The sequence below is a fragment of the Palaemon carinicauda genome, chromosome 10 (genome assembly GCF_036898095.1).
Source record: "Palaemon carinicauda isolate YSFRI2023 chromosome 10, ASM3689809v2, whole genome shotgun sequence".
Lineage (NCBI taxonomy): Eukaryota > Metazoa > Arthropoda > Malacostraca > Decapoda > Palaemonidae > Palaemon > Palaemon carinicauda.
This window is the reverse complement of record NC_090734.1, coordinates 56840506-56860505: the sequence shown is the minus strand read 5'-3', so window position 1 is coordinate 56860505 and position 20000 is coordinate 56840506.

The following is a 20000-nucleotide window of genomic DNA, read 5'->3' as shown; positions in this document are numbered from 1 at the left end:
ATCAGCTATTGTTCCCTTACAAGGTCGGGTCAATTCGTTCTTTCCTCAGAACGTTGAGCCATGGATCTCGTCAGTAGATGCTCATTTAACTGCAAAACGCATCACAGACCCATCTGTATAATTACAAGAAGCTAAAAGTTTCATCGACTTTGTTAATGGAGATGCAAGAGGCACTTGCATGGGACGATTTCAAAGTTAGGCTACTTGCAATATATGGTGGTGAAGAAGCTTTAGTCGAAGTTTTGGCGTTAAGAAACATATTTAATCAAGCCTCTATGAATTAGCTTAATGTTATAGAATGGGCGGCACTCATTCCCGACCGGCTGAATGAATATCAAGATATTTCACGTGATTCCACATGGGTTACAAAAGATAACATATTCGTGAAAGATTTACTACGGCTAATGTATTTAACTTGCATGACATTTATATTGCCTGAAGCTTTAGTGCGGTGTTTAGATAAAAAACTAATGCCCAGAAGTACGGAACTAGATGTGTAAAAACAGATAAAAAAAACACATGTCTAAGTGTACTGACCTTGATTCCTTGCTTACTCAAGTTTTTGCAAAAAATTAAACTAAGCCACAACAAGTAAACGTAGTTAATAATAATCAAGCTGCAGGGATGACCTATTACAATTGAAAACGTCAAGGTCACATGATAGCAGACTGTAGGACGCAATTTTGTTCAATTCATAACAGTTTAGCTCATTCATATAATCGATGCTTCTCGCGTAATCAACACCAGAATCCTAGAAATATGCAAACAGTTCACTATGGGAATAAAAAAGAAGAATCATCGGTTTATTAAGAAGAAACAAACGAACAGCAATGCAGTTCAAAATCAAAAACAAACAAATAGTGCTTCAAGTAACTCTGTTCCTGGTCTGTCTAGCCAGAACTCGCAAGGTCAGACAAATTTTCAAAATGTGCATAGTAAAGCAAATACCACGTAGTTAACTCCATTGGGGGAAAGAATGTTGTTGGGTCATTCATATCAACATCTTTTGTATCAAATAACCCATTTAATAATTTACCAGATCATTGTGAGGCAATAGATTTTCCTATGAAACACACGGCCGAATCCAATAAATCAGTGCAGGTTCCCGTATATTTGCAACAAATTCACGCAATAATAAGTCAAAATGAGTTACGGCCAACATTATATGCTGTAAATTTAGAACACCGATCCTTTACTTTATTTTTTGATTCTGTCAGTCCACGTAATATCATGGATTTGAGGACTCACCACTTGTTATTTTCGAACTTCCCTATAGAAAAGTCCGGAGTAAGGCTCTCGGGTATAGGAAATAATGAATTAAATGTAATAGTATTAACTCATGTTTAGTACAATGTCGGTAAGCGCACGTTTACCGATAACTTTCTCGTTGTACAAAACATTGATATGTATCCAGCTCTAATTATATGATACCCGTCTATAGGCACTCAAAAAATTATCTCAGCCCCTGCTAAACAGTGAGTGTATATCAAAGGAAAATTCTATAAGTCTTCTAATACCTTAAAATTAGTTTTGGATAAAAAGTAGACGACAAATAAAACAGTAACGTACGTTGAAGAACAAATCACTTGTCTCATGAATCAAGAAATAATATACGCGACCAAACAGAATTCTCGTTCACCCATAATATCAGCTTGCACATAATTTATCGAGCCGAACGTAACTTCGAATATATTAGTGCGAGTAAAGAAAACATTGCCGGGATCTGAAATAGTAATCCTTCATGACAATCTGAAAACTAACGGATTGACCGTCACACAAGTTATTTATATAGTCGGCTCACAACGAAAATGTAATATCTAAGTCTGTAATCATTTGAATATCACTTTAGTAAATCAGAAAAATCAACATATCTTGGATGAGGAAGTTCATAAAAATCGCATTTTTACCGTCGCTGAGATCAATCACGCTCAATCAGTTGCGGATGAATCCCTTTTGCAATCTATAAAAAATAAAATCAATAAAGACATTCAAGAAAAGGAAATTCAGCAGAAATTTTTTAATCCTTTAACTAAATATCATGATGTTTTCTCCACTACGGATGGATCCTTAGGTAAAACAGATGTCATAGAACACCAAATAAGGTTAAAAGACAAGCAGAAAGTTATCTACGTACCCTCGTACAAACTCCCTATGAAATCCCAGAATGATATAAATGATGAAGTAGGTAAAATGCTAGAAGAAGGAGTCATTAGGAAATCGATCATCCCTTATAATTTTCCTTCAATAGTTGTACCAAAAAAAGATCGAACATGACGTATCTGAGTAGACTTCCGTCGCTAAAATGAGGAAACGATCCCTGATTGATTCCCAGTGCCATGTACTGACGATATTTTATCTTTGCTAGGTAAGAACAAATATTTTACCAGTTTGGACTCACTTAAAGACTTTCACTAGATATCATTAGAAGAAGATAGTATCCCATACACTGCCTTCAGCACAGCAAGGGGACATTAGGAATTTTTGCGTATGCCTTTTGGTTTTCGTTGTGCTCCCATAACATTTACTAGAATGATCAACATAGTGTTTGGAGACTTGTTAGGGGACATATTGTATGCCTATATAGACGACCTTGTAATCTTTTCTAATACCTTAGAAGAACATCTACATAAACTGGAGCTGTTGCTACAGAGACTAAGACAGCATAATTTAAGGGTAAAGATTAGTAAGTGTGAATTTTTCAAAACAAAATTAGTCTATTTAGGTTTTATGGTGTCTAGTCAAGGTCTTAAATTAGTTCACGATAAGGTGTCGGCTATCAGTAACTTTCCGATACCTACTAATGTCAAGGAATAGAGGAATTTCTGGGGTGTAGTGGGTATTACAGGCATTTTTTACACAATTATTCAATAATAGCCGCTCCCCTAACCGGTCTTACGAAGAAGGCAGTAGATTTCATATGGTCAAAGCAGCATCAACAGGCGTTTGATACCTTGAAATATGAAATGTGTAGTTCTCCTATCTAAAAATTTCCTGACTTCGGTAAGGAATTCTTCATTGCAACAGATGCCTCAGACCTAGGAGTAGGTGGGGTATTGCTTCAGCAATATGACAAACAGTTTTTCCCTATAGCTTTTTATTTACGTAAACTGAGACCTTCCGAAAGTAAATATGAAGTAATAGACAAGGAAGGGCTAGCTATTGTTAATTCACTAGCGCCTTTAAGTTCATAATATACGGTTATCCTGTCAAGGTCCTTACTGATCATAAGCCCATAACCAACTTCTTTAAAGGCTTTAGTCACAGCCCCAAATGAACTCGGTGGCATTTGATCATCCAGGACCTTAGCGCGAGGATCGAGTATTTACCTGGGAAAGCAAATATCATTGCTGACACATCATCACGCAACCTCGCGTCATCTTGTATGGAGCTATTAGCTGAATTAATAGATATATCAACATTCATGCATATTGTTAAAACTGCATCTGAACAGGAAGATCTGGGGTGGAGCGCTGAACTAATAAAGAATGAACAAAGAAAAGATTAGCAATTAGAAAAAATAATAAATGCTTTGAACCGTAATCCTAAGGAAAAGGAATATATTAAGTATACGCAGCAGAATTATATAATCAAAGATGACATTCTGTGTAGATCCGTGACAAGGATAACCCGCAATACACCACAGGTGACTAACAACCAGGTAGTGGTACCAATCTCACTTATACCCACTGTCCTAAATTGGTTGCATGCAAATCCATTACATGGCCACCCGAGGTTCTCCATAACGTCACAGAAAGCCAAATCATTATTTTATTGGCATACAATGCTTACAGATATAAAAAAGCACATAGCTCATTGCTGCACTTGTCAGGAAAACAAAGGGCACACAAAGACACCTGTCAGCATAGGGGCTTATCCCGTGCCCAATCAACCCTTTGAAAGAGTACACTTAGATTTATTAACAGGGTTTTACGAGTCAGACAGAGGAAATAAGGACCTCTTAGTAATTATAGATGCTTTGACTCGATAATCCGAACTGACAGTGCTTAAAACTAAAACCGCGATCGAATGCGCTAGGAAGTTTTACGAGTGCTACATTTGTAAACATGGAATTCTACACATGATAATCTCTGACTCGGGTGGAGAATTCAATAATCATTCCCTTAACTCGTTGTGTGAATTGCTTGACATAAAGAAAATCAATACCATGATCTATCACCCAGAATCGAATGGGCTAGTGGAAAGGGCGAATAGGAAGGTTTTAAACGTATTAAGAGTTACACTAGGAGGATCAGACCCTAACTAGGATATTGCCATACCTGGGGTACAAAGTACTTTGAATCACTCATATAATGTATCTATTAAAATGTCGCCGCACGAGGCACTGTACGGTACACCAGCTAGAATGCCTTTCCATGTATTAAGGCCTACAACCAATTTATCAAATCCTCTAAAGGATGTTATGAATGCAAGCATAAGTCATTATAATATCCTTGGAAAGAATCTAGAAGAATCACAAACCATAATGAAAAGGAATCATGATAAAATAGTGAAGCCAACCAAAACATATACCGTGGGTGATAAGGTATACATACAAGTATATATACGCAAAGGACTCAATTATAAACTGACACCTAAGTTTGAAGGCCCGTTTAGCATTTTAGAAACATTAACGGCCAATAGATTTAGAGTTCAAAACATACCCAAACCCACTGATAAGAGAATCGTACCATTGGCACACATAAGAAATTAACAGAAGGGAGAAGGAAGTGAGGGAAATTTTTGTATCTATGAAACTTGTATAATATTTGTATGTAAACATTTTTTTTCTCTTAAAACAGGAGTAATTACATATATTTTTACTCTTTGCATGTTTCCAAAAGGAAGTTTTTATTGTTAGGAGTGATATTGTTCGTTCATTAATTTTTTTCGTGTGGAAGGAGTCCTAAAACTAAAATTATAGATTTTAAATCTGGCACTCTTGTAGAGAGAACAGAAGACGTTTTCATTACTGCAAGCAATATAGTTATAGAAGTAGATATTCAAGCGATTATCCTCCCAGAGGATGACGTCATTAACTTATAGAGCGACCTGTTGAGGTTCGCTGCTTCATTAAATGAAATGCATCAACGTCTTTTTTCTTTTAATACAGAGTTCGCTTGCACCAACATTAGGCGTCGCAGAAATGTTATTATACGACTTGCAAAATAAAACTGACGAGGCAGAAGCTCTGGCTCGCGATCTACTGATGTGGACTTTGCGACACAATATCCTTGAAAGACATAACCCGTTTATTTTTGTTGCACTAAACATCTTTGGATCTGTTGCAAGTTTGGGCTTAGGAAGTTTAAATCGTCTTAAAATCAGTGATCCGAATAGAAAAATTTAGTTTTTAGAACATGAAAACGAACTAGTTTTATCAGAACTGAGGAATCAATTAACATCAATTAATCAAATAATGAGTTTGGTGAACAAACATTCTAGTAATATCAGTCAGATTATGGAAGTACAAAACTTGCTGGCAACGTTAACGTATTATAATTAAAAAATAGATCATATCCGTACTAAAATTTCACATTTTATTGAAAAATCAAAAGAATATGTGGAAGCTATTATGTTAGCAACTAAGGGTGTTTTATCACCACATCTTTTGCCTATTAAAGACCTAACGTTAACTTTGGAGAACGGACGGAGAAAATGGGTTATGTTCCTTTGTTAAACGCCCATAAGATAGAAGTTTAATATCAGAAAGTGTTGAAAATTACAGGATCATGATTACAATTCCCTCAGATTCTCCTGATGCCTGGCAAGCATACAAAATATCACCATTCCTAAGTTTCATAACGAATAACTCAAGTCCAGTAATATCCAGTTTGACAGCACACGTATTGATTTCCCATGATAAGGAGACATATACGGTCATTAGAGACTTAGATAAATTAACTCACTGTTCAGAAGCCATGAATAATAAAGTATATACAGCTGACTCCTTTGAATTCCATCATATATGAATGGATTCTTGCGAGTTAGGTATAGTGCTAAACTGTTCTCTCTCCCATACACACGAAGATTGTCTGAAAAAAGTTTATCCTTTGACGATAATAAGTTCAATTACAGATTGAACAACAGCTCATGGATGCGATACGACAAGGCCGGCTTCAATGTATCATGCCTGGACGGATCCACGACCCACTCCTAGGTCTTCGTTGCAGCTGAAGGTTGCATTGGGAGGTCCACAAACTACACAGTCCAAGGAGTTAACACTATCTTCAGGGAATGGGCCTACTTCGCGAATTTCACGAGGACCACTAAAATCCCATCCTTATCTCTCCCATACAACGCACAGATTGTTTATCGGTTAATGCAACTAGCTGAGATGGACCACCCGTCACCGACTTATTCAGGGGGGAATCTTCGTTTTTACGTGTCGCTGGCATTATTCCGTCTTACGGTGGTGATTCTTAACGCCATTAACTTCCTTACTTGGCGTAGATTAAGGGAAAAACAGGTGGAGCTTCAGAGGAACGTTTTGCCACGTCCAGGCAACACTCCTATTGCTTGAAAGCATTTAAATTTAGAGCCGTCTGAAATTGGCCATTTCATTTAACTCGTGGGGTAAAATTGTCTGGAATTGAGAAGTGTGTGAAAAGCGGTCAGCACGCTGGTAATATGTAGTTGAAAAGAGAGGCCTCTTACTTCTCTTACTTCTCCAAATAAGCTCGTCTACAATCATTATATAATCCCGACTTGTCCTTCACTCGGTACCTTAGTACACGAGGAGTAGTACGCCTATCAATTATGTTGACTAGATTCTCATTCAAGGGGACTACAGAACCAACACTACCATACAATTGAGATCAATTCAATTAGTAAAGAACATGCAAAATTCCATTCCGATCTGTTTGAGATTTCATATAATTCTTACATTATCAAGATACATTATGGACAGGCTGGTCAGTCTTAACTAATAATGAAATCAAGTCATGATCAGATATCCACACTGGAGAACCAACCTTACTTGTTAAAACGCCAGGGGAGTCGGTGTATGCGAGGTCCAAGGAGTTACCAGACCTGTGAGTAGCTTCACTTATGATTTGCTCACAGCCTGATTCAGAGGCAAATTCTAAGCACTTAAGCCATGGTGAGACGTAGCCAAAACCAAATTTAACCAATCCCAATGGTGAGCTTTGAAATCACCAACAAAGGCAAAAGAAGCCTTTCTATCATTTTTTTTGTATCTTAGCCATAATAGTAAAAAGACAAACGAAGATAGAATCATCCATGACAGGGGTCCGGTAGATAGGACATAAATAGAACTTGTTATGTCTACCACAAACTTTTATAACCTGAATCTCATGGCATCCATATTCATAGAAGGACTTATGAGAAGCAGGGTACTCAGATCTAATATACACCGCCATTCCCCTGGTCTTAAGGATAGCATTGCATTTCAACATTATTGGTTTATTAGCACCAATTATAAGAAGCTCAGATGAGAGCCTCATATTGAAAACCAAAGTTTCTGAGTAATGAAGAATATCACATTATCTTGACGCAACTGTAAGGTCTTGAATATTTGCATGAAGACTACGAATATTGCAATACAATGGAGGTACTGGTCCAGGGTTTTGCTTAATGTCTCCAGAGAGCATGAAAAGTAATGGTAATAAAAAATGTAGTTCATTCCTAAAAAATAAATTAACAGTAATGGTAAAAAAAAAGGATTTTTTAAGGAAATATACATAAAATTATTGATCAAACCCATAGTCTATAGAAAAAAAGCTGGAAAATCTGGACAACATGAGGAGCCGATACACCATGTAAGGCTAAATACCCTCCAAGGATAGCCACTTAAACTGAAGGGAGGACAGTAAGGATAGTTTTGAGAAGAAATCGAATCAGATAAGGGAAAGACAACCTCTTGATAAACCACCAGGCATCCATGGCCCTTCTATTTAGCCTGCCCCCCATACCCCCACTCCACCATTTAAAAAAGAAAAAAAAAACAGAGGAAGGAAAAAAAATAAGATGGAATAATATGCTTAAGTGTACCCTCAAGAGAACTCTAACCCAAGACACTGGCAGACCATGGTACAGAAGCTATGCCACTACCCAAGACTATTGAACATTGGTTGGATTTTGTAGTGTCCTTCTCCTAGAGGAGCTCCTGAAGATAGCTAAAGAGTCTCTTCTACCCTAACCATGAGGAAAGTAGCCACTGAACTATCACATCATAGTGATTAGCTTATTGAGCTAAGAAGTGTTTGGTAATTTCAGTGTTGCCAGTTGCATTAAGAAACAGGAGAATGTGTAAAGAATATGCCAGACTATTCAGTTTATATGTAGGCAAAGAAAATTGATCCGTAACCAGAGAGAAGGATTCAATACATTACTGTCTGGCCAGTCAAAGGATCCAATAACTCTCTTGTGGCAGCATGTCAATATGTGGCTGGTGCCCTGGTCAACCTTCAACTATATATATATATATATATATATATATATATATATATATATATATATATATATATATATATATATATATATATATACATATATATATATATATATATATACATATATATATATATATATATATATATATATATATATATATATATATATATATAAATATACACACACACATATATATATATATATATATATATATATATATATATATATATATATATATATATATATATATATATATATATATATATATATATAAATATAGATAAAAATATAAATATAAATATATATATATATATATATATATATATATATATATATATGTATATATATATATACATATATATATATATATATATATATATATATATATATATATATATATATATATATATATATATATATATATATATATACATATATATATATATATATATATATATATATATATATATATATATATATATATATATATATATATATATATATATATACACATATATATATATATATATATATATATATATATATATATATATATATATATATATATATATATATATATATATATATATATATATTAGCGTCTTTTGGCGTGTATGTTCAGTTATTTCTATACTTTTTCATCAAATCAATAGCTGATTTCTAAATTGAAATGAATCCCATGACACTGGACCTTCGGTATCCATTTCTGCCCAACTGGTCTGCGAAAACACGAGAAAAACTTAGAGATTTTATCAATAAACTGCACCCGTTTAGAAAAATAGCCATATAATCCTCATATTTTAGAAGATTTTTTTCATCTCACTTTTTTTAGCATGTAAGAACTCCCATTTACTTAAGCTCAGCCACAACCTAGGCTGATCTATAAGTTGTACTACTTAGGAACTTGTAAATATATGAGCATAACGAATTTTATATACTACTGGTATGCATGAGTATGAATCAATAATATTAATAATATTATCAATATTCATAAAATTATGCTCGGTCATTGCCACTTTGTGACTTTAATGTTAACCTTCAAAAGGTATTAGTAAAAGCAGTATTACTAATAGAGAAAACTCTACTGTTTTTATCATTCCAATTTTAAAGAATTCCACGTTTCAATCCTTTCAAACGACAAATTATCTTTCATGCCATTAGGGCTTGATAGGTTTATATTTCTTAATTAATACTGTAATCCCCCCAAATAAATAAATTTATTAAAAAGAAAAAAAAATATCTGAATGAATATACTTCAGCTCCTACTTATAAAAATTATTTTAGATTGTAGAATGTTCACATGGATCCGCAACGATCCCTTTTGGGTACTTTTACTCAATTTAGTGTGCGATTGGATGCCATCGAAGTAGGCTCTCGGTAAAATACATAACACCATACAAAGTCTTCACATGCAATGATATAGTAGATCATATAAATGGCTATCTTAAATTAAACTTCCCCACCTTCTAGAGGCAAAAACCAGTGTCTCAAATCTCCATATGCATGCGAATTTAAGTGTGATTTAATCTGGATTAAAGTGTCAGGACTAAAAACATCTAAATTTGACATACTGAGATACAATATAGAGGAATATTTAAATATAATATTCGTATTCACATGCTCAACTTGTATGGGGTCCTTATGACTTTTCATTCCTTGTGCGCTGCTGCCTTATAAGGGGTTAACTTGAAATTATCACCTTATAATGAACATCCTGAGGATATATTAATAACATTTGTGCTCTGAGGTATAATAAGATTAACATCGCGTGATTCACATTCTACTTTATTATGAACACTTGGTGCTGTTTTTATATGCGATCTTAAAGTCCTGCTTTTTCTTTGGTATGCGACCTCACCTGATAGTAACGATCTCACTTCACTTCACGGCGAAGCAAGAACCATAGATTTTTTAAGAAAATATATACCGTGAATGATTATCTTAGAAATAATAATCAATCATTTATGTTGGCGTGCCCAGCAAAATATTACCTTTTGCCAGTATATATGAAGCTTGATGTTGTTGATTTATCCAATCCGAAGAGAGCACACGGCGAAGCAAGAACCATTAGATTTTCTCATTTTCTTGTGTTTTACCTATTAAAAATATATAAGTTGCATAACAGAGCTAAAGAATAATCTCTGATGCCATGCCATGAATAGAGTTACACCAAAACAGCACGGATTTTCTTTATAGGTAAAGGTTGTCCACTGTTCATCTATGTTGATGTCCTATTTTTCAAATTTCTTTTTAAAATAAATCTCACAAGTGTTTTGTACCCCAATCTTTCTCAAATATACAGAGATGATGAACTTCGAAATACATAGATATGTTTAAAAATAACTATGTCACGACCTTCAATACAATGATTTATGTTAGGTATGACAACAGCAAAGTTCTCGTCCCTGCATAATGGATGATACAGAAAAATAAGTTCTACTTTTGATGCTCCAATTATTATTATTATTATTATTATTATTATTATTATTATTATTATTATTATTATTATTATTATTATTATTATAACCCTACTACGAAAACAGGATGCTATAAGCCCAACGGCTGCAAAAGGAAAAAATAGCCTATTCAGGATAGGAAATGAGGAAATAAATAAACTAAATGAGAACTAGTGAACAATTAAAATAAAATATTCTAAGAGCAGTAACAATATTAAAAACAGATGTTTAATGTATGAACTTTAAAAAATAGTGACGTCGCCGGCATCTGTGGAGTGAGGGAAAGGTGAATGTGGCACGGAAAATGTATGAGTAGCAGCGTTTGATAGGACATTCTTTACGTTGCAGATGGCCCCTTCTTGAAGGGGACCACACTTAAGGTTTATTGGCTTCCCTACGAGTGAGGTTTAGAGGGTGGCAGGAGGGATGGTGATGGCTTTGAGGAAACGGTGATAATAGTTGATCATACCCTAGAATTTCTCCATTGTTTGGACGGTCGAGGATGTGAGGAAGTTCTGAACGGAAGCTACCTTCTCCGGGGGGGGGGGGGTGATCATGCAGGACAACGCACCAGACACTTACCAAAAATACAAATGATCATCTCCCAAGCACCTTCTACACCTAAGCCAAGACCAAGGAGTGTCAGGCAATGGCTACTGATGGCCCAGCAGGCAGACCTATACGCTGCCACGAACCCCTCATCCTTATCTCACAAGGATAGTGAGGTTTCAGCGAGCAAAGGAACTAACCAGTTTGAGCATGAGTTGAAACCCAGTCTGGTGCTCACCAGTCCGGGACGCTACCATATAGATCACCACAACCAAGAACAAAACATTCTTGGCCCCAAAGCTATAATTGTCGTACCGGACTACAAGGCTATACTGTTGTAGGGGGTTGAGCACAATACGTACATGAAAGAGGTGTTCCTTTTTTGAAGTTGAAAACACTAGTTCTTCTAAGATTACGCCCATGAGACTTCAAAAAGTGGCCCAAACATTACAAAGGACAAAACATGAGTAACTGAAGGTTAATGTACCTAATGAAATGGCAGTTTTGGGAATGTCTTCTGGTTTCATGTACAACTGATAACACTCGTTCAGAGGGTGGAACGTGGAGAAAACCTTCACTTTGTGCAACCAGCAGTTTACATCACAATGTTTGGGAGAGGGTAGTAATCTGGTTCTGTCTGCATATTAAGGTGCTTACAATCCCACCACGGGTTCAGAATGCCACCTTTCATCAGATAGATGTGTAATGATGACGACCATGGTCTGGAGGACTTTTGGCTAATGCCCATTTTTTCTATCTCGCTGAACATATGTTAAGCGCCAGCCAAACAATATGGTGCCAGATACCTGAATCTGTCGAATACTTTGGGCCACATCAGGAATGGAGGGCAGAAAACCTTAGAGTGTAATGTAAGGAAGGGAGGGTAGGTCTCCGTAAGTGTGCTGATGTTAAGAGTAAGGTCTGGGAGGGGGAAGGGTTGGTGAGGTGTTGAGGAGTTTGAATCCGCATTAACTAACTATGTGTAAGCTGAATCTACTAGGAGGTGAAAATAGGAGAAAGTCCACACCGAGGAGTGGCAATATGACAATAATGAGAAAGTTCCAAATATGTTTGGCATTTCCAAACTATGATGAAAAGGTTTCATAACTGAGGGTGTATATCACAAATCCATTTGCACCTACCAGGCAGACCGCAGCAGACTTAGACAGACTATGTTGTTTCTTGAAGAGTGGCCTTGAATGGTCATAGGAGAGTATGCTGCCGTAATCTATTGCCTACTTACACATTTTTTTGCTAATGGCAACTATTAACACATTACATTGCAGCAGCCCCAAATTAGGAGTGGAAGTAGAATAACTATGGCCGATGGGCATCATTAAGTGACTAGAGAGGTTGTTGGAACATGTGGGTGTATCGTGGGTTTGTCCTTGATCTGGCACATCACTTGGTGGGCATCTGTATCTTAGTGCATGCGCGTCAGATTCGATATTGGAGAGCTGTGCACTTCCTCAAGATTGGAGGCGTTGATGGATGTTTCGAAGTTAGTGAAGTGGCTATCCATAAGAGTGCTGATTTTGGTCATCAGGTCCTTCATGGGTAAAATATTAACATCGGGTATGGAAGAACATATATGTTCAAGTAGGAGCTGCATCTAAAGGGCACGAAATAGATATACTTCACGAGGATAGTTGTGCGCAGCAGGTTGCAGGCAAGCATTACTGGTTATTTCCATAAGAGCAAGCGAAGCCTTTTGGTTCCTAATGATTGTTGAAAGAGCTGAAAAAGTTTTGCTATAGGGGCGGCCAGAGATGGCGAATACGGCTGTAACAGGTATGAAATGGGGTTGTCGTACGTTATTGGATTTCTCCTTTTTCCCACAGCTACTAACATATTTCCAGGAAATATTTACTGGTGCTTGATCGAGTCTGCTCTTAACTCGGAAATGGACTTCAGAATTCTTGTCATATGCGAAGGGTGTTAGTTTTTTTGAAGCGACATGTGCCGAAGAGGCAGGTATGGTGCCCGGCATGTTGAAACAGTAGAGCACAGCAGTGCGGGGCCAGGTGGGAGAAAGAGGAGACTCCTATGGTCACCAGTGAGTGAAGTGCCAGTTAGATCATAAGTGAGAGTTTGTATACAGTCTTGCAAGCAAGAACGTACCAAAAATACAAACATGAAAAAGATTGTGCTAGCATGAAAAGACAATATGGTCTATTAACAGTGTAAGGAAGAGCAAGTGATAAGAAATAAAAATCAAAACCGTTACAATGTACAAACGTGTTTGAATCATGTGCGGTACACCTTCAAAAAGTGGCCTTTTGCAATGTAAAGAATACCCATTTCCCAACCGATGCCAGTGCTATTGGGGCAGTCCTCGAGCAGATGGTTAACAGCTTGTCTCGCTCATTGGCTTTCTTTAGTAGAAAACTGATGAAAGCAGAATACAGCTACTCTATTCTCAACCATGAGTAGCTGGAGGTGCACTTGGCTCTCCGTCACCTTCACATCCTCTTGGAAGGTATGCCTTCATATTTTGCACAGATCCGCCCCTGGTGCACACCTCCACTCAACAGGATGACACCTGGTCCGCCTGTCAAAGCCGACATCCCTTTGCAGTGGCTGAATACAATTGTGCCATTCAACACATCCCTGGGAAAACTAATCCCATTGCTGATGCCCTGTCCAGAAAAACATTGGCTGCCATTCATCTGGGAATAAATTTTAATGTCTTAGCAGAAGCCCATCAAAAAATGTACCAAGCATGTAGGACATCATGCACATCACTCCATTGGTTGGAAATCCCTTTCCTACAATTTTTTTTCTAATGGCAACTATTTCCACATTACATCACACCAGCCAGGAATTAGGAGTGGAAGTAGCATAACTGCAGCCAATGGGCGTCAGTAAGTGACTGGAGAAGTCATTGGTGCATGTATGTGGTGAGTTGGTTTTTCCCCACTGTGGCATATCACTTAGTGGCAGCTGTGTCTTAGTGCATTCACGTCAGACTTGATATTGAAGAGTTGTCCTAGTCAGGGCAAAATACAGTTTAACTCCCAAAATATTGTAACAAAAGGTTTCTGAACTGAATCTGGTAGGTTTTAATGTACTTTTTAACATAATAAAAGTTTACCAAACTAGGACCCCCGGAATAGTGTTTTTTCAAGATGGCGTCCAAGATGGCCGCCGAAACATTTGAATCATCATAACTCTATATCTATCAACTCAAATTTGATGATCTTCGTGTCTATTCCTACATTTTTTGGGGCAAAGAACACATCAAGAAAATTAGGGATATCATTGAGCTGTTAAATCATTACGAAATTGGATTATTGACCTTCAGATGTTCACTATCACCTTATATACAACCACTTACAACAAGTAATAGTTAAAAAATGTATTCTTAGGGGTATAATGATAGCAAACTAATTATGAGCGTCTTCTATAGGGTTTTTAACTTACAGTACTCATGTTTATATAATCTTCTAATCATATCAAATCCTAATTACACTTAAGAGCCTTATATTTCAAGTACTTGGTTATAGTACTTAATGACACTTATTCGCATAGAACAAGTTTCAGAATTTAAATTTTGAGTGTTATCCTCCTCCTCAGTATCAACCTCTTGAGTGTTGTTTGGATTGTTACAGTTTTCAGTCTGTCAAGGACCACATACACCAGTGCAAGGGAGTCCATAACGTCTATAGCTGCATCGAGATAATCCGCATCCCTCTGAACAGTTGCAATGGATAATTTTCAAGAGTTTGTCAGGTGCAGCATTGTTTTGGGTCATAACTGGTACTAACTGATCATTTTCGAGTTTCCATCTCCATTCAATTGGGTTCATTTCACTTGCCTTTCCAATCCATACCATAATTTGGAAGTACACACGTTGGCTATGGAAACTTGTTGATGATGATGTTGGGGGAAGCCTTTCAAGAGTGACAAATGCTTCAGCAGTTGTCACTTTCTTGGTGAAAATTGTATGGCGCAGTGATAATAGTGTATCATTAGATTTGCCACCAAAGCAATCAATCATCAGTTCTTTGCCAAGATCTCCTCTTGAGATTTGTTTTGAAGGTTGAATTAACTCGCACAGGACTTCATGACCGGCTCAGATTTCACTGATTTCCGGAAGACTGACTTTTTTACAATGACGAAAATCCTTGAGGTGGAATCACAGCCGAGTAGGCATGTACAAAGAGTAATTCAGTGCATACATCATCATCTAGAGTTTCTTTCAAAAGGTTAATGTTATATACTTTGTGTTCTCTTGACTGCTTGCTTGCGTCAGAATGGAATTAAATGGTCTCATTGTCTGTTCTGGTATAATGAAGGAGAAGGATCAGCAAATCCGTATCCTCACCAACCAACGTTGTTTTGTAATGATGGGATAGTTCAACAGTTGCCTTAACGATATCAACATCTGCGTCACCTGGTGATTGAATGACATGGCATCCCCTTTTGATTAGTGCTGTGCTGATAAGAGAAATCATGTCTGTCTTATTTTTGTCACGAGATAGAAAGTCCTCCCTTTTGCCTAAAAACTCTGTTTCTGCTGTAAAACTAATCATAGGGTGCAGGTTTTTTCCTTGCCTCAGATGTGTGTTGTCTTTTATAGAGGGGCCTTCACCATCTCCATCGAACACCACTGTTGCTTGTCCATAATTTCTCACAGTGAAGTCTGCATAAGACTCGGCTATTGTTTAATATGAGTCTCCTTTCTTCCATAATAAACGTTGGAGCAATGAGCCTCCATCAAGCACATAACAATCTGTTTTAGGTTTAGAGTTAATCACAGCCTCACTTGAAAAGGCTGCAACATGGTCTCGAATTGCCTGAGCAAGCAGAGGTTTTTCTGCTTTTCGAAGAATGTTCCTGGTCTCGAAGAGGGCTGGAGGATATGGGCTTAGCTCATATGTCAAAACCTCTTCAAGGGAAAGATCTCCTGATTTTGACACGACAAGGGAACGCTAGAACAGAAGGGCAGGATCAATGGTATGATCAGGAGCAATCTTCACAGCAGAGAAGATTCCAAGGGTTTGGGCTCTGTTTTTCAGCTTAAATTTGTAAGTAAAAGCTGGCTTTACAATCATATCTTCAATGATCTTGTTCCCAACTGATTCAAAGGCATGTACATTTACATCTGGTCCAGCCACTATTCCGTTGACAATATTTCTCAGAGTAGTATCAGATGTGAAAGGTGAACAGGCCGCAATCTTTGTCTGAATTTTCTCAAGATCAGATGCATCTCTTTTGATGCGTGCCTCAGTTAAATCTTTGTGTTGTAGACTTGTAATATAGGTTAGGTCGGTAAAATCTTGCATTGCACTGTTGTACTCAGATGTTACAGGTTCAGATATGGTCCAAAGATTACGCATGTCCTCGGTCATCCCACTGCCATGGGTTAGAACACCAGTGCTATTTAGAGACCTCATCAATGTTTGTTCTATGACAAGATCACTACTTAGTACTGCCCAGCAATGATTGCTCCTTCGAGCAACATGAAAACCATCAAGGAATTTTCGATAAACATCTGGGTGCTTTTCCTCCAGGTTGCTTATTTGCTGCAGGTAGTAATGAGCAGTTCGCAGATAATTGAAGTACACAGATGCAGCAAAGACAGTTAGGCAATTGGACACTGCCTGCAAATGCATCAACTAAGATCCAGTACGATCTGCCTTGATCAACATTCTTGCTATGCCAACCGTACACTGATAATTCAGCCACAACTGGCTTGTCTTTGAGGTTTGAGCAAGTTCAGATTTCTTCTCCTCCATTACTGTCTCAAGTTTTATCAAAACCTCAGAACAAGCAGAATCTTTTAGCATCATCTCTCCAATAAGAAGGGAGGAGTACAATTCCTCTGCCTGATCCAGCAATGTCTGAATCTGAGGATCATCTTCGGCCATTTCCATTACAAGCAGGCTATGTAGGCACTTGTCAACAAGAAGGTGGCCCTGCAAAGCCCTCTGGACAGCTTTCCCTTTTAATATGTGCACCACCGCAGTTTCTCCATAAACAGTCTCAAGTATGTTTTTGAGGCCAGTCCCTTCCAGGACAATTCCTATGGCCGCCAGCAATTTCATGAGTGTATGATTTGATATAATTAGAAGATTATATAAATATTAGTACTGTAAGTTAACAACCCTATAGAAGATGCTCATAGTTAGTTTGCTATCATTATACCTCTAAGAATATATTTTTTTTAACGATTGCTTGTTGTGAGTGTTTGTGTATAAGGTGATAGTGAACATCTGAAGGCCAAGAATCCAATTTCATAATGATTTAACAGCTCAATGGTACCCCCTAGTTGTCTTAATATGTTCTTTGCCCCCAAAAATGTAGGAATAGACACGAAGATCATCAATATTTTAATTGATAGTTATAGAGTTATGATGGTTCAAAGGTTTCGGCGGCCATCTTGGACACCATCTTGAAAAAAACACTTTTCGGGGGGTCATATTTTGATAAACTTTTAGTATGTTTAAAAGTACATTAAAACCTACCAGAATCAGTTGAGAAACCTTTTGTTACAATTTTTAGGGGGTTGAGGGGGTTTTTTCCATATATTGATCCTACTATCCACTTCCTCAGGATTGGAGGCATTGGTGGAGGTTTTGAATGTAGCAAAGTAGCTGTCCATTAGAGTATTGACTTTGGTCATCAGGTCCTTCATGGGAAAAATTTTAACATCAGGTATGGCAGAACATCCAAAGTGCACGAAGTATATTCACTTCACGAGAAGAGCTGTTTTCGGCAGGTTGTAGACGAGCAATACTGGTCATTCTCATGAGGGGCCTTTTGGTTTCCCAATGGTTGTTGAGAGAGCTGAAAAAGTTTTGCTACATAGGTGGCCGGAGATGGTGAGTACAGCTGTAGCAGGTATGAAATTAGGTTATGGTACGTTATTGGATTTCTCCTTTTTCCCACAGTCAATAAAAGATTTCCGGTAAAGATATACTGGTGCTTGACTGAGTCAAGCTCTTGATTCAAAACTCCACATCAAAACCCTTGACACATGCAAATGGCGTTAGTTTGATTGAGGTGATATGTGCCTGAGAGGCAGGTTTGGTGCGTGACATCTTCAAACAGTAGAGCACAGCAGTGCAGGGCCATGTGGGAGGGAGAGGAGACTCCTATAGTCACCAATGTGTGAAGCGCCTGTTAGATCATAAGTGAGAGTTTTTATACAGTCTTGCAAGCAAGAACATCATAAAAATTCAAACATAGAAAAGATTGTGCTAACATAATAAGACAATATGGTCTATTAACAGTGTAAAGAAGAGTAAGTGATAAAAAATAATCAAAGCTGTCAGTGTATAAACGTGTATGAAAAAGATGCAAGACACCTTCAAAAAGTGTCCTTCTGCAATGTAAAGAATACCTTTCTCTTAACTGATGCCAGTGATGTCGCTATTGGTGCAGTCCTCGAGCAGAACGTTACCAGGTCACCTTGCCCATTGGCTTTCTTCAGTAAAAAACTGTCCAAGACAGACTACAGCTACTCTTTCCTCAACCACGAATTGCTGGAGGTGCTATTGGCACTCCATCACCTTCCCATTTGCTTGGATGGTTCGCCTTTATCATTTGCATGGACCCCATGCTTCTGGTGCACACTTCCACTCGACAGGACAACGTCTGGTCCACCCATTAACGCAGACATCCCTTTGCTGTGACTGAATGCATTTGTACCCTTCAACACGTCCCTGGGAAAAATGAATCCCATCGCTGATGCCCCGTCCAGAAACACATTGGCTGCCATTCACCTGGGAAGGAATTTCAGTGTATTAGCAGAAGCCCATCAAAAAGATCCAGAGTACCAAGCATGTAGTACATCATCCATATCCTTCCATTGCGTGGAAATTCCTCACGACGACGTCTACACCACTCTCTTCTATGACGTCAGTACTGGTAGACCGAGATCATGGATATGTTCTCCCATGCGCCGACAGTTGTTTTCTTTCATTCATGGTCTTTCACATCCCTCAGTCTTTTCCACTGCGAAGCTACTGTAGATGAAGCTCATTTTGCACGGCACTTCTAAGAATGATAAGGATTGGGTCCTCGCCTGTACTTCCTGCCAAATCCATTAAGTTTCAAGAGCTGGGACTCTTTGTCAACCCCAGCAGCATTTTGTTCATAATCACATCGACTCAGTAGGTCCCCTAGTAACATTACAAGGATATTGTTACCTATTTACTGTCATTGACTGCTCCACTCATTGAACTGAACCCATTCCCATGGAAACTGCACTGTCTACTTCATGTACATCTTCCTTACTCTTAAGATGGATAGTGATATTTGGTATCTCTGAGCATATTTATTCTGACATGGATGCCACTTTCTCCTCTTCATTTAGGACATCATTAGCAAATCTCCTGGGAATCTCTGCTGCAACGGAATGGTTAAATATTTTCATTGCACACTAAAAGAGGCTTTGGTGTGCTTCTGCAAGGACTCCAACTGGTTTACCAAGCTTTCTTGAGTCCTCTTTGAACTAAGGACCACTCCTGAAGACAACCTATATGTGTCAGTCGCCTAATTGGTATATGGCGACCCATTGGTTGTCACTGCTGAATTTTCTGTCTGCAACCTCCTCCGAAAATCTCCAACGCCTCT